Below are 17921 nucleotides of genomic sequence, written 5' to 3'. Positions count from 1 at the left end.
TAATAACCTAAGAAACCCACCACATGCCGAATAACCTGCCATAACTTCTTCTGTCATCATGTTATTTTACAGGAAAACATAAATGTTTTCATACATGTGATTTGAATGTCGCTAGTGGCGATCTCTCTGTAATCGTTACAAATTTAGGATTAAGCGACAAGCAAAAAAATGTATTAACCCGCAGCTCACGTGTGTTCCGAATTGTGGGTTGTGATCTGTACAAACCACGGATTAGCCGTGATCCGTTACAACCCTAGTATTTTCATGCGTTTTAAAGTGAAGCAGTATTTATTACTTAGAGCCTTGTTGAGCTCAGAGAAGCTTCGTAATAAAGATTATCTTCGATTTATAGCTTGAGTAAACAGTCTGCCATAATCTTGCTAGTAAACTATGACTTTGTGTAGTAAATGCTGCTCCATTTTAAAGCATGTGCTGAAATTTACTACTAGTTACAGAACAGGCTTTACTGACAAAATGTACATGAAAACTACTTTCGATTGATTATGCATCGCTAAAAGGGAAGAATCAAAAAAGCATAATATTGACACTTTAAATCCTGTTTCGCTCACAGAAATGTATGGGTAAATAAAATGTTATTCGTTTTTTCAATTTCTCAAATCCACATGTTGATTTAGAACAAAATGAGTCTGTTAAATGTCCTGCCATCGTAGCGAGTCTAACTTTTAGTACCACATAAATGTCAAGAATGTTTCCACAAGTCCACAGTCAAGCATCTACTACAGGCAATTTACTTCACCAAACCACACATACATGGAGCAGGAAGCACACAATTTCAGGCCATTCACACAGGACATGTTCTTGTGTTCAAAAACAATTACATGGTGCAATAGAATGGAAAAACTGCAGGGCTTTCAACACACTTTTTTTTAAACATTATACAACTTTAAACCTAACATGGCATCTTAAAAATGCAACAACCACCATGCAAGACCTGTCAGCACAATTTACAGTTTGAAGAAAGAGCACAAAAAGAACAGTCCTATTGGACAGATATGAAATCATTTGGAAAATTGCAGGTTTAGTAAAATGAAATAAATAAAACAACAGAAGATGGACATATAAAACCACTTGGATTCAATTTATAATTATTTCCACCACATTGTATTGGAATATCTTCATTTGAAAGCTTTTTTATCTTGGAAAATCATGATGAAAACATGCCTATAAAAATCCACACTGAGTAGACATCTGAAAACATTTTCAATTAGCTTTATGTCTGACAATGTGATCTAACAAATTAAAAAGATTAACTCATTTAAATTTGACATTCTTTTTGAAGGAAAGACTTGAAGACAAGTAAATGCACAGTGTCTTGAATTTATACTGAAAACTCACTGAAAAAAGAGAATAAACTGAAAAAAGAGACCAAAATGCTTAGTAAGAAATCTACTATTTGCATTGTAGATCATCATAAATGTACTGGGATAAATACTGGACCCCCATGCATCAGTTTTACAGCTTGAGCTAAAATGTAAACTCCTCTGTTAGACTATAGTAAAAAGCTTCTCAACACTGCACAAGGGAAATAGATGATATTTTTCTCTCCTAGCAACTGTGACAGAGCTGTTCTTAGAGTGCATGTTCACTGATCTCCCATGAGAGGGCTCAGCTTTGATTAACTAAATTAGATTTTGCATTGAGCTGATGCAGAAAGACTAAAAATTGATCACAATTTGCTGTTATAGATTTGCAAATATATTAAAATCGACTAATATACGGCACAAAGACATGGTGCAGCCAGCAGAAAGAAATACTATAGGATTGGTAAAAAGAGGGTAAATGCAACCTTTGCTGAAGATCTACTATTGTAATTGATGTCTACTAAAACAGTTTGACTGTAATCGAATGTCTCAACACGATCTCACAGCAAATCGTAACTTTTGGATTTAGTGGCAAATTGGTATGAATTCGTACGATCTCATTCGTACAATTTAGTATGATTTGCTCATCCCCCAATGACGGTTGGGTTTAGGGGTTGGATTTTCTTATTTTCTTTTCTATTCTTTCCCTTTTTTTACTTTTATTGTAAACTTGCTCGATTATTGTTATTTTTAGTTAAATTTTTAATACTTTTTTTATTTTTATTTAATTTTTATTTATAATTATTTATAAAATAATTAGAAAACTAAGACAGTCTGTAATTTTTCCTATGTTGTATTCCATACTACTATGTATAGTCTTGTTAAACTCCAATAAAAAATAATATAAAAGAAATCGTACATCTTCATAAGACTGAACTTGTACGAATTCATAGGAATTAGCCACTAAACTTACAAAATGTAAAAAAGTTACTTTTTCTCGTAAGATAAGGCTGGATATCTTGTACATTAGATCTGTTTTCTGTCTCCTCAAAATTCAGATCAGCTAAGTGTGAACAACTTTTTAGTTTCTGTTTTAACAAGATTAGACATGCTGTGAGCCTGCAAAGAGATTTGCAGCATATTTCTACATGATGTGCCTGCTAGTCAAGAGTTTAATGCAAAGTCTATTCTTCACACTCTTCAGAAAAATAAAAATAGTATATGCTAAAGCTGTGACTAAAGATGGCTATTATTTAGCCTATCACTATATATTTACTTATGTAAATGTGTGTAAATATATATTTATAGTTTATATATTAATTTGATTATTATCTAACAATATGCTAATTTAATAAGATTTATTCACAATGCAGGTTTGTAATATTTTTTTGTATTTTAGTATTATATAAGAGATATATATGTCTACCAAAAAAAGTTAAGTGTTAAGTGTTTTTAGTTACTATACTCTCAAAATCATTCTGCAATTATCAGATTTTTTTTTGTTTGTTTTTACAAAATTCTGCAGATAAATTAATTGAATTAATTATTATTAAAAAAAAACTAAAACAAATTGCCACACAAAACCTTTTCCACTTTTCCATATGCAATTAAAAGGTTTAACACAGATTGAGAGAATTTGGGCCAAGAAAAGAGGTGTGTTAAGGCGCATTGTTGGCACGTTACTATTTTGAGGAACTAAAATAGACTGAACAACAGACCACCTGAAAGCAGGTCTAAAGTCCAGCACAGAGTGCATTAGTTTTGCACCTTGCTTACACATTGCTTAAAACACACAGGTTGTACAGAATTACGTAAATATCTTTACAAATGACAAAGAATTATTATGACAAAGGATTAAAATACTTTAAAAAATTATTATTTTCAACATGAATATAAAAACCACTGCCCCCATTTCGTCTTTATCTCGGCTGGATTTTATTTTTAGTTTATTCATGACAACTTGCTTTTTTATAATTTTATTATTAGTAGTATTATTTATTATATGCATATTTATATTTATTTTATTAAAAACAAGCTTAGATTTGTCCACTTGTCAGGTTTTGGACCATATGGGGCATAGCATGTGTATTTGGATATAACTAATAGTTGGATATAAGAAATAGTGTTGAAACAATTCTTTGCGCTTAACAAACAAAATTAAATATGTAGGCTGATGGATTTCTGTGCGTAAAACACATTTCCTTAGAGAGAAAGTGAAAGTAAAGGCCGATTGGAGGAGACTCATTCTTTATCATAGGTTAACTGTTTTCTCGCTAGTGAAGCGTTCAGTTTTTCCACTTACAAAGTCTACCATGTAAATAGCAAATACACCATGGCATGATGCAACTGACTTCTAAAGGGTATGGAAGATGAGACTCTGATTGGTTTATTCTCAAAGCACACCCATAACGTATTAAGAAAATAACCTCAACCCTGTTAGACCATGTGCCGCGGCGCAGAGCATATTTTTCTGTCCTTAAAATAGCTAAAGTGGATTCGGACACGCCCTTAATGCATTTGCACCCTGCACTTCAGACTTTGTGTCTAGATCGTTAAAATAGAGCCCTTTGTCTGATACGGATAATCAGTATAAGACAAAAATTAAACATAAATCATAAAATATGTACAAAGTTACTATTGAATTTTGCTAAATTAAAAGCACACAACACTAACAAGAACTGTTAAAGGGATAGTTTACCCAAAATTAAAATTTACTTTGATGTTAAACACAAAAGGGGTTTCTTTGAAGAAAGCTGGACACCAGTAACCATTGACATTCATAGTCAAAGTCAATAGTTACCGGTTTCCTGCATTCCTGCCAAATATCTTCTTTTATGTTTAACAGAAGAAAGAAACTCAAACAGGTTTGTGACAAGTAAAGGATGAGTAAACAATGATAGAATTGTCAGTTTTGGTTATACTATTCCTTTCATGAAATATAGAAACGTCTTCTGATTAAAGCACCAGTGATGAAATTTGTTGGTAGCCCCACTTTTCACTAATTTCTCACTAACTGACAGCATACTTGCAAAGTTGCATGCAAAAAGAAATTGCAAACGTAGTGGTAGCTAGTGTTACTAATAACAATAAAACTTTACTTTAAACTCTCACTTTTGATTTTATTTAATAGCTGAAAAACACTGTACTATATAAATAGCATATTTATAACTATGTAAACTATGTTACACTGGAATTTAAAACAAGTCATAATTGTAATTGTTTGGAAAATTTGATTTACAGTGCATCCGGAAAGTATTCATAGCGCTTCACTTTTATTTATGTTACAGCCTTATTCCAAAATAGATTAAATTAATTTATTTCCTCAAAACTCTACACACAATAATAATGTCCAATCAACTGAATTTACCAAAGGTGAACTCCAATTAAGCTCCTGAAACATCTCAGGAATCTCAATTTAGAGCTTTACGGCAAAGGCTGTACATACTTCTATACATGTGATTTTTCAGGTTTTTTATTTGTAATAAATTTGCAACAATTTAAAAATAATCTTTTTTCACTTTGTCATTATGGGGTATTGTGTGTGTAGAATATTGAGGAAATAAACTAATTTAATCCATTTTGGAATAAGACTGTAACATAAAAAAATTTGGAAAAATTGAAGCGCCATGAATTTCCAGATGTACTGCATAATATAAAAGCTTTCCATTCATGTGTGGCTTGTTAGGATATAGGAAAATAATCTTAACAACTATTCTGGAGTCTGAGAGTTCAAAAACCTCAAAATATCGAGAAAAATTGCCTTTAAAACTAGAGAAAATAAGTTATGCAATGTTTATTTCTGATTGAAAATCAAGTTTTGATATATTTACAATAGGAAATTGACTGAATGTCTTCATGGAAGATTATCTGTATATAACAATAATAAATGAAAGATGTTATAATTTTGACTATTGTTGTTTTTCCCACAAATATTCCCATTCAACATAAGGTTTAAGGTCCAAGGTCACATATGTAGACTATTAAGTGGTATGTAAGGTATGAATGTGTACTTTTCTTTCTGAGTGTGCTGATATGACTAAAGTTTCTCCTTCATTCCAAGTCTAAGAGGTTTCCACCATCCACCAGGTGAAAATTGTAAGCCTGATCACTGTAAAAGAATAGCCTCCATTCAATAATAATGCCTTTCCACACCAAACAAAGTTCACTACAAGCAAATGTGGAAAGTGATATTCTAGGGTTTAGCTTGGAGATGGGAAATTTAAAAAGGAAATGGATTCTGAGGTAATACAGTACTGTACGTGCACGTTTGTGCCTTTTCTCAGAGATTAAAGCGAAACAGATTTCTTCCCATGCTAGACATCATTAGTCTTTCTGGCTGGCACATCACACTGAGGTAAATGAGCCTTCGTTCACAGACACATTCACAGAATTTTCAGATCCCTTATGTGGTGCAAACGACTGTATAAATTTCACACTGTAAAAAAAAAAGTATTATATGAGAAATATTAGCACACTTGCAGAATTTTATGACTCTTCCCGTTTGTCTGAGAGATGTTCTCTCTCTGGGGTCAGTGTCTACAGACAATCATGGGAATCATTCAGTACTGCTGACAAGGAAGTGTGAAAATTTATGGCTGGGAAACTGTACTGGAGGAACACTGAGTATATGTACTCTAACCTGAAAGAACAAAATATATCAGAGAAATCCTGCACAAAGTTACACAATGAGACTGGAGAGAATGGTTATTAAGAAAGTTTACAGGGAGGGTAAGAATCCAATTTAAAGGAATAGCTGACCCAAAATGTACATTTAATGAAATTTTAATAATGGAAAATTATAATTTGCACCACTGAGAATGGTTTAACATAAGTTATGGGTTTGGTTTAAGCCTAACGTACATTAAACCAGAGTTTCCCAACCCTGTTCCTGAAGGCACACTAACAGTACACATTTTCATTCTCTCCCTATAATCAAACACACCTGAAACAACTCATCAGAAGAGACTCCAAAACCTGAAGTTAATGGGTCAGATGAGGGAGACATCCAAAACATGAATTGTTGGTGTGCCTCCAGGAACAGGGTTGGGAAACACTGCATTAAACCAATCAGTCTCATCTCACATTCCCTTTAAGAGTCAGTTGCATCACGCCACGGTGCATTTGCTATTTACATGGCAGACTTTGTAAGTGAAAAAACTGAATGCTTTACTAGCGAGAAAACAGACCTGCATAATTAATGTACACACAATAAAAATATACTCTGCTTTAACAAAATGAAAGTGAATATAATCAAATAATGACATAAATAAAAAATAATAATTAACGTACACACACACACACACAATGAGACCTCTGGTTATTATGAAAGTTATACAGAGAGGGAAAGAATACAATTTAAAGAGATAGCTCCCCAAAAATGTGAATTAAAATAAATAACCTGTCCTCAAGTGGTTCCAAACCTTTAGCAGTTTCTTCTAAGCACAAAAGAGGATATTTTGAAAATGTTATAGACCAGTAACCATTGAGGTTAACAGTAGTGAAAAAATAAGAAACTGCGGATTCCAGCATTCTTCGAAACAATTCTCTTTTGTGAAAAACAAACAAGTTTGCAACAAGAAGAGTTAAAGATTACAATTTACGTTTTGGGGTATGCTATCCTTTCACTAACAGATTTTATTATTTATATGGAATGATTTTTGCTATTGTACAACTGACAATTAGCCCTTTTAACAATCAACAGCCAAGAATTCTTAAACACATAAGGATCTTTTTAGCGTCTACGTTAATAGAAATGTCAGGAAATAATTAATCTACACACAAATACGCAGATATAGTTCTTTAAATACATGTGAAAATGCTAATATAAGTGAATGGGTGAAGCCTTATATAATTCTTTGTAAGACATTTTCTGCTTCTCCTTCCAAAAGATGAGAAACAGCTTGTAAATACTCAAAGGATACTGATGTTGAAATAAAAAAAGGTCAAAAGGTTTGCTGAAGTGTCTATTTTTCACATCTTATTATCATTTTTTACCATGTTTAAATGGATGAAGAATTTACTGCTCTCATATAATTCTTTGTAAGACACTTTCTGCTTCTCCTTCCAAATAGCCTGTAAATCCTTTTAAAGAAAGCAAACTGATTTTGAAATAAAAAAAGTCAAAAGTTCGGCTGAATTTTCTTTTTCTTACATCTCATTATCTTTTTTATCCAGTTGTATTATTCGAGTAAAACTTGAGATTATCAGAGACGACATGTACTTTCATTTTTACTTTAAACGGTAACAATAAAGGCTCTGCTGATTATAATAATGATTCGTTTTTTATCAAGACGCAACAAAGAAATACAGTTTAACTTTGCATTAAGAAGCATCATTAAGCACACACCATGCTTTCTCTGCCTGCTAATTACAGTCCTGTTTTCAGAGCATGATTTCATGTGGCATCAACGCGGCTTCTGAAGCACAAACATATTGTTGAATCTTTATATTGTGCAAGCTGCCCACAAAGGGCTCTGACAGCACAAACACCAGAAGACATTGTGAATCCAAACTGGAAATCTACACCTACACACCAGACAATTGTTGTGCAGAAACAATACTGGAGATGCAAGACTGGCACTGAAAACCAAGAGCACACAATGAAAAAAAATATTAACCAAATATGGAGTGACATCACTGTTTTGGAAGTTTGCCAATTTTTATTTTTAAATAAAGATATAATATGAAATTATACTGAAAGTTGTAATCTGATTATGGAAGATCAGAACTGGTATAAAACAGGTAAATGTAAAAGAGGTGTCAGAAATAAAAATTACATTCCAAGTAAAAAAATATTCATTGGATTTTTTTTATAATTCTTTTAGGGGGTTTTACCTTTTATTGTGACAGGATAAAGGAAGACAGACCGCAAAGCAGCAGAGAGAGGGGAAGGGTCAGCATAGGACCTCGAGCCAGGAATCAAACTCAGGTCGCCATGAGCAACATGGTGCTACGGTCGCAATCAGAATTGTTAAACCCCTTGTATTATTAGCCCCCATTTATTTTTTACCCAATTACAGAACGGAAGTATTTAAACGCAATTTTTTTTTTTCAAAACATTTCTAAACATAATAGTTTTAATATATCATTTCTAATAACGGATTTATTTTTATCTTTGCCATGATGATAGTAGATAATATTTTAATAGATATTTTTTCAAGACACTTCTATACACAATAAAAAGTGACATTCAAAGGCTTAACTAGTTTAATTAGGTTAACTAGGCAGGATAGAATAATTAGGTAAGTTATTCTATTATGATGGTTTGTTCGGTAGACTATCGAAAAAATACACAGCTTAAAGTGGCTAATAATTTAGACCTTAAAATGTTTGTTTTTTTTTAATTAAAACTGCTTTCATTCTAGCTGAAATAAAGCAAGTAAGACTTTCTCCAGAAGAAAAAATATTTTCAGACATACTGTGAAAATTTCCTGAATCTGTTAAACATCATTTGGGAAATATTTTTAAAAGAAAAGAAAAATTCAAAGGGGGGCTAATAATTCTGATTGCAACTGTATATGTTGGTGCACTGCATATGTTGGCTATTGGCATCAAATTATTCATTGGATTTACTTTTTTTTAAGGCAAGTCGTTGCAAATATTTTATATGGGAAGAATTTAAACAAACAAATTAAATTTAGTAATGTTCAACTTAATTAGTTTGTTTAAATTCAGCCCATTTAAATTGTTTGCAACCACTCACCTTAAATGGGTGGTCCATTACAATATCATATTTAAAACTTTAGTTGATGTGTAATGTAGCTGTGTGAACATAAACAACATCTCTGAATGCAAGACGCTCAAAGTTCAATGCAAAGCCTACAACGAACGAAGTTTGGGGACTTTTTTACAAAAAAAAAAACATCTAGGTTAATAATGTCAAACCCTTCAGGTTACGTGCATACACCCTGCACAGCGAAGGAGCATGGCCATTGACTTTTTCATTATTTAATTTCATTATCAAATTTTTATTACATTTTTACAGCCCTAAACACGGCGTTGAATAAAATTAACGGTTACTTGCTGCTTTAAATCTGGCACTCCTTGGCCAGATTAAAGGTGAGTATGCAAACTATATTTCAGAGTTTTGTGCGAGTCTGAAATCAGGCAGATTTCCCAAGTTAATGTAGAAGTTCACCAAAAAATAAAAATTCTGTTATTAATTACTTAAGGGGGACCTATTATGCCCCATTTTACAAAATGTAAAATAAGTCTCTGATGTCTCAAGAATGTGTTTGTGAAGTTTTAGCTCATGAATACCCCAAAAATAATGTTTTATAAAACTCTTTTAAACTGCACTTTTTAGGCTTTGATCTTAATTTGGGGGCTGTGTCTTTAAATTCAAATGAGACTGTGCTCCCAGACCTCTTTTTAAAGAGGGTGGAGCTACAAATGTCTGTGTCTCAGCATAGTGACAGATTAAAAAATGGTACTAATGTTCTAAACTAATTTATGTCAATCAAAGTGTTTCTGTAGACTGAAGTTATGAAGTGTGATTATAAAAAAATATTAAATTATTATTAAAAATTATTAAAGTAAATTATAAATTTTTACCATTAGAAGTTGCTGTGTTTACTGTGTTTAAACCCCTTTATGAAAGTGATTTTTAGATAATAGGTCCCCCTTAACACAAACATTGAGCTTTGTTTAATTACACTTAAACCATTGAAGTCACATAGAACAGTGGTCCTCAACCACCGGGCCGATCAATTGGTACCAGGCCACACAAGGAATCTTTAATTATTTCTGTTTTATTTATAATCAGTCTAAACGATCTTATATTTTGAAAAATATTTTATTTTGAAAATGACCGTATTCTCTCGGGTAAATCTCGGTCACTTTAGCGCCCAAATTTAACCCACAAGCAGCAAAATGAGTAAGAAGCAGAAGTTTTTGAAAAGTTTCTTTGCTAAAGGGTACAGGCCCAGTGAAGGACCAGCGAACTGCCAAGAAATGGATCCGCAAGGAATGGATCCATTTGTCAACAAATCAGGTGAATCCAGCATGTCTGTGCAAGAAGATCAACTGCTGGAGATCGCAAACGACGGCAGCCTTTTCTAGAGTTTACACAAGATCATTATTTCCAATGGCGGTTTGCGCACCCAAGCAACGTTGACGCACTCACGCCTTCCAGATGCAAACAGTTGAATGAATGGCGCGAGCTCACGAGTCATGTAACAAGAACTGACCAATTAAATTCAGCTTTTAATAAAGATAGACATTTTGGTAGACTAATTATCTCTGACAAACCAGAACACTCAAACACTACAGTGCTTTGTAATTTTCTCCATGAATAAAACTTGTATCAGAGTGACAGCAATGTTTTGTCAGCTTGTCATCCTTTGAGAAAATGGTTGATGGTCACATAGCAACCTATGAACCAACATCCCCCTCTCCACAGTTAAATTGTCAAGCGTTGACCAGTCCATGGTGGTAAAAAGGTTGGGGACCACTGACATTGAATGTTTTGACAATGTTTTCGATCCCTTGTGCTTTGAAAGTCTCAGGACTATTGCTGTCTATGGAGGATGAGAGAGCTCCAGGATTTCATCTGAAATATCTTAATTTCTGTTCTGAAAATAAACAAAAGACATTAGGGTGAGTAATTAATAACAGTTTTGGGTGAACTAACCCTTTAAAGTTGGCCATGTGTCGCTTTCTAGGGTAGGCCTTCTTTTGCATCTCTATGCTATGGACCATAGACAAGCACAGTTTTAGCTATTGCGAAAAGTGGAATATAAAATTTATCTATTTATCATTCTAGTGGTAACTACTTCACTGTAAAAGCGTCGCAATTTACATTCCCATCCAGATTTATTAAAAGCGTTATACTCTCCTATCCATCCATCCTTTTACCTGTTCATAACTCAGAGTCGCTAAGCCCCTTAGCATAAAAATAAGCGATGACTCATCCTCACCTCTTTTCACCACTGGCTTTAAAAATAGCAAGTCAACACCAGCAGATGAATTGGAGTTTTGAGAAGCCTTTATATAAGCTGAAAGACTGAAATAGATATAAAACTATAATGCATTTCAGAGGGTCATATCTATTGAAAGAATGAATCAGTCCATCTATTCATAAAAATGTCACAAGAATGCGTCAAAAATGTATGGAGGTTGATCTGGCATCAGAGTTTTAGTAGGCTGCGTTTGCTGCAGCCAGATTGAGATATTATAGCTTATTAGTATTCATCATGACATTCACAGCTGGTGAGAGTAAAGGAAGAGTGTGCGATGAGACAAATCACATCTTATTTGCAATAGTTTTTCATAATAGGAAATGAAAATTGAGAGACAAGCTATTTTTTTTAATGAGGCCTAGTATTATTACCTGCATTTCATTTTTTATTGCTTCATTTTGTTTCCCATTTTAAGACTTTTTTTATGTAATAATATGCACTAAATGAATAATGTACTAAATTAAACAATTAGTCACAATAAGCATTCCATAAATGATATGTCTATACATTTATATATTATGTTTTAAACAGTTTATGACTAGCATTAATGGATTTAACCCTCCCGTTTTCTGAGAATTCTGTATACAACATTTGTCCTGTGGGTCAAGAGACATGCCTTCACTAGACCTCTAAAATAAAGCAGTTAAAACTTTAGTTCAAACCTCAAATCAATTTTGAATAAAAAAGAACCTCATCTTCATTACAAACTCTGTGAAATTCTACGTTTTTCATCAGTGATTACACTAGTTTTTTTTTGGCTTAATTTTCTAATGCTAAAATGATTTGCATATACACTCAGCTGTCACTTTATTAGGCACACCTGTCCAACTGCTCATTAATGCAAATTTTTAATCAGCCAATCACATGGCAGCAACTCAATAAATTCAGACATGGTCAAGACAATCTGATGCAGTTCAAACTGAGCATCGGAATGGGGAAGAAAGGTGATTTAAGTGACTGGCATGGTTGTTGGTGCCAGACAGGCTGGGCTGAGTATTTCAGAAACTGCTAATCTACTGGGATTTTCATGCAAAACCATATCTAGGGTTTACAGAGAATGGTCCGAAAAAAGAGAAAATATCCAGTGAGCGGCAGTTCTGTGGGCACAAATGCCTTGTTGATGCCAGAGGTCAGAGTAGAATGGCTAGAATGGTTCCAGCTGATAGAAAGGCAACAGTAACTCAAAACCACTCGTTACAACCCAGGTATGCAGAGAGCATCTCTGAATGCACAACACGTCCAACCTTGAGGCGGATGGGCTACAGCAGCAGAAGACCAAAACAGGTGCCACTATTGTCAGCTAAGAACAGGAAACTGAGGCTGCAATTTACACAGGCTCACCAAAATTGGACAATAGAAGATTGGAAAAACGTTGCCTGGTCTGATAAGTCTCGATTTCTATGACATTCGGATGGTAGAGTAAGAATTTGGCATCAACAACATGCAAGTATGAATCCATCGTGATGGTGGTGTAATGTGTGGGGGATATTTTCATGGCATACTTTGGGCGCATCAGTACCAACTGAGCATCATGTCAATGCCACAGCCTACTTGAGTATTGTTGCTGACCATGTCCATCCCTTTATGACCACAGTGTACCCATCTTCTGATGGCTACTTCCAGCAAGATAACGCGCCAAGCATTAAGCGTGAATCAACTCAGACTGGTTTCTTGAACATGACAATGAGTTCACTGTACTCAAATGGCCTCCACAGTCACAAGAACTTAATCCAATAGAGCACCTTTGGGATGTGGTGGGAGATTCGCATTATGGATGTGCAGCCGACAAATCTGCAGCAACTGTGTGATGCTTTCATGTCAATATGGACCAAAATCTTTGAGGAATATTTCCAGTATCTTGTTGAATATATGTCAAGAAGGATTAAGGCAGTTCTGAATGCAAAAGTGGGTCCAACCCAGTACTAGTAAGGTGTACCTAACAAAATGGCTCGGGAGTGTAAGGATTGTAGCAAGACAGTATTCATAAGCGTTAAAGCAGCAGATTATCATTTTGTGTGTGTGTTTGAGAGTGTGTGTTGGACTGTGCATGATTGTGCCAGTAGTTTTTGTGGTGTAAAAATGTTTTTATAGCTGGCAAGTCAAAATTGACCCATAAGACAACCGTCATGCCCTAAATGTGTAGTGCCTTCATGAAAATATAACAATAGAAAATGATCAGTTGTTTCCTGATGTTGGAGCCGTTTTAGAATAAGTCACAAAATTTCTAGATGAAAAAAACATTGTTTAGTTTTTTCTGCTGTTGAAATGGTGCCCGTAAGTCAACAGGAGGGTTAAAAGACTTAATAGGATTTTACGCAGCATATTGTCTGTTTAGTCATTATTAATGCGTGCATTGTAAAACCCAAAAGTTAAGGTAACTCAATTTGAGGAAACCGATTGCAACAAACCATTTAAGTTAAAAAAACTAATCCCAATGAGTACTGTGAACTTAATCCGGTTGAGTAAACGAACCAATTTGAGCACAATAAAGCCAATAAATGAAGAGAACTCAAATCAACAGAGTACTGTAAAAACCAATAAGTTAAGGCAACTTAAACCGTTTGATGAAACCGATTGCAACAAACCATTTGAGTTAAAACCTAATCTATATGAGTACTGGGAACTTACTCCATTTAAGTTGAAGTAGGTATTTTTTTATAAATTATTATCTTATTAAAATAAGGCAAATCATTAGATTACTGATGTCAATGTAAACGCAGTCACAAACCCCAACCCTAAAAATAAGGAGTTCACTGATTTTGATGACAGCCTTTCCACAGGTTAGTAATAAGCTAATGTAATGTTAATTGCATAATGCAAATCTTAAATTCATGCTAACAAACAAATGATCAAAAGAAATATATTAATGCAATTAAAATATAATACATATGAATTGATGTACACTTTAATTATACTGTTCAATTAAAATGATTAAAATATATATTTTTGTCAAATAATTATGTGACTCCAAGGTATCGGTTTAGGCACTGTATTGGCACAGGTACCATTTTAAAAGTATCGATTTAGCCCGGTCTCGAAACAACCCCAAATGATACCCAACCCTAATCTTAACAACAGACAGATAAAAAGACTGGGCAATAGCATGAATTGTGAAAAACTAAAGTGTTCCCCACTTTTTTTCAACAGAACAAATTTTCTGCCTTGGATAAAAATAATAACAATAGTAATTCTAAATAGCATAAACAGTGTTTTGAATTTTAATTCCTTTAATAAGTGAATTTTAAGACATAAATTTACCAAAGCATGATATGATGCAGCAATTTGTCCAAGATGTATAATTATTGTAAAATCATTATTAATGTACAGCACAATCATTATGAAGTTTCATTTGTAAAAATGATCACTTTGAGTACCTGAAATTTGCATTTACCTGAAATCTACACACTATGATCATTAATCATCTTAAAAGCACAACAGCAGCTTTGGGGTATTATTGATCTGCAATATAAATTGCTAAGTGATGGCGCATTTGTATGATAGATTTTCCTTCAAGTCTTTTCCTTATGCATTTCAGTGAATAAACACAAAAAACAATACTGCATTATAAACAACTCCGCTCTCAAAACAATACAAAACCATTTAAGTCGATGCAGATAACATCATTTTTACCAATCAAGTAATTAATAAAAGCAATCAAAAAAATAAATCAAAATACTAACCAAGAACACTTGCCATGCTGAGATTTGTGAACACTGGTATTAGACATTACTGTACATAGCAGTTCAATATTCAGTAAGAGCGTTACAAACTAATGAGAAAGCCTTAATTTATTGAGTCACAATGGCTGATGAACAGATAATGTACACTGAAAAAAATTATTCAAAGATGATTCCTTGTATTTACTAAATTTTTAAGTGGTTGTAAACAATTTATTTGGGCCGAATTTAAACAAACAAATTAAGTTGAACATTATTAAATTTGTTTGTTTCAATTCAACACAAATAAATTGTTCGCAACAATTTTGCATGCAACACTTTTTTCAGTGTACAGTCTAACCCAATGGAACCATGTGAATTAAACCTTTTCAAGAATCAAAACTATAAAACTGCAATACAGCTTCAAAGTGTTTTGCACATTACACTAGGGTTGCACGGTTTACCGGTACTATGGTAGAATCACGATAATATGGCTCCAAAATACTGGCAGTGCCACTGTACTTTGTAAACAGTATCATCAATAACCGTCTATCTACGATACACGATGTTGCATGTGGAAAAGTCACTAAAATGCTCACATGTTTTGTGCAATAGACCTTTTTATTTTGAATAGTCTGTGGAGCCCTTTAAGGTTACAAAACTGTGTAGAATTCACTCCTTTAATGGAACCTATTGCACGTTTTCTGAAGCTTCAGTTCAAACGCACATCTGAATCAGTTAATTTCTGTTTATGTTAATATGATTTAGTAGCTACAACAACCGCGACAATCTCTTAAAAAGAACGACTCACAGTGTAATTTTGAATTACTTTGGATTCTTACCTGATAAGACTATAAAAAAAACAATAGATAAAAAAAGAGCAACATGAAACATTGAAACTTGAAACATTGAAAATTTGTCTTTTTGTAATAAATTTTGTTCAGTATAATTTGTATCTTTATTTTAATGTATTTTTTGTTGGTCAGTTATCTACAAAATAAACAAAAAGAAATAATGAATTTTAGGTGAAGTGATGTGCAAATACTTTTTCAATAATAAGGGAATCATGAACTTATTCAAGTAGGCCTATTATAACATAAAATACAGTATTTCTGACCATTTTCTTTATAGATTTGAGTTGTGAATTACAGTATCACAGTACCACTTGGTATCACGATACTTCAGCTGGTATAGTATCGTAATGTGAACTAATAGTATCTCGACAACCCTACATTACACTCAAAAAATGATGTTTACTGTTCGCTCAAACTCCTTATTTTAAATGAGCTGAAACAACACAATTCTTGAGTTTTAACTTAATTGTTTTATGCTCAATTCGCTTTAATTTAAAAAAATAAATTAAAAAAAAAAAAGTTAATTTCTTCATGTTGTCCCAACACAGATGTATTGTGTTGAACTCAGCATTTTTACAGTGTTAAATCAGTCCTGTTTGTTTTATTTATTTTTAAATTATGATTATACATTTATACCACCATATACAGACATTAATATGTATATTTTTATAATAAAAAAATTATAATAATACAAAAAGTTAGTTCAATGAATAGTAATATAATTTTTTTTAACCCTTATAATTTGTTACTATCCTTCTACTGAGTTTTGCTCATTTGTTAGCAAGAAGATATTTATTTACCAGCTTGATCTCACGAGAAAACGTAAGTATTTTACGTTTTGTCAGTTTAGTGGCTAATTTGTAGGACTTCGAACGAATTCAATCATACAAAAATATACAATTTTCAATGGAAGCATAACACCCAACTCCATCCCTAAACCCAACTGTCACAAATCATAATATTTTGTACGAATTCATATGAATTAGCCACTAAATCAAAAAGTTATGAATTGCTTTGAGATGGTGATGTTATTCACATATACAGTTGAAGTAAGAATTATTAACCCCCATGAATTATTATCCCCCCCTGAATTATTAGCCCCCCTGAATTACTGAGTTATTTTCCCCAAGTTCTGTATAACAGGGAGAGGATTTTTTCCAACAGATTTCTAAACATAATAGTTTTAATAACTCATTTCTAATAACTGATTTATTAGATCTGTGCCATGATGACAGTAAATAATATGACTAGATATTTTTCAAGACACTTCTATACAGCTTAAAGTGATGTTTAAAGGTTTAACTCGGTTAATTAGGTTAGGCAGGTTAGCGCAATTACAAGTTATTGTATAACGAAGGTTTGTTCTGTAGACTATCGAAAAAAAGAATAGCTTAAAGGGGCTAATAAGTTTGACCTATAATGTTTTTTTGTTTTTTATTTTTTATTAAACGCTGCTTTTATTCTAGCCAAAATAAAACAAGTAAAAATAATGAAAATATTTTCAGACATACAGTGGACATTTCCATGCCCTGTTAAACAAAATTTGGGAAATATTTAAAAAAATAAATAAATAAAAGGGTGGCTAATAATTCTGGCTTCAACTTTATAGTAGTCAACATTTGAAGTGGGTCAAAACTTTCCATCAAAGTGGTGTTTTATAAACAATTTCCAGATATGCACGACCAGTTTTGACGAGACTAATTCATTATTGACAATCATTCTATCAGCTTAAGACCAAACCCCAATAAATAGTCAAGCACTCTGGTAATCTCACATGAGAAATGCTCATGTTTCCGGCAAGGATGTCAAGTATAAAAGCCTTCATAGTTCTCTGCTGTGCGCACGCACTTAACAGAGGCTCACGCCAAGCTCACACACATAGCTCGCGACACAGACTAGCGAGACAGCTTGGGAAGTAAACCAAATGGGTTGTATTTCCAGAGTGGACAGAGACTATGTCTGTTGCAACAAGTTGTTTTGTTGTATAAGCGGAAACACAAGCAATCTGGCTAAGTGAAAGTGTCCTTCAAAAGTGCATTAACTGCAATGAAAAGTAATAAAAGGTTTTTGACTGCCTAGCTACTAATGGTAACGTTACATCATCCACATCATTATGCCAGCAGTCAATCA

General features: G+C 33.2%; 1 protein-coding gene across 1 annotated transcript in view; it reads right to left on the bottom strand.

Moving 5' to 3' along the window:
• The window catches only part of LOC130235486 (histone-lysine N-methyltransferase set-1-like), a 41957-nt gene that overhangs the window by 22298 nt on the left and 1738 nt on the right, over positions 1–17921 (bottom strand). The window lies entirely within an intron of this gene.

The sequence above is a fragment of the Danio aesculapii genome, chromosome 9, assembly GCF_903798145.1.
Source record: "Danio aesculapii chromosome 9, fDanAes4.1, whole genome shotgun sequence".
NCBI lineage: Eukaryota > Metazoa > Chordata > Actinopteri > Cypriniformes > Danionidae > Danio > Danio aesculapii.
This window is presented reverse-complemented; position numbering and strand designations above follow the sequence as displayed.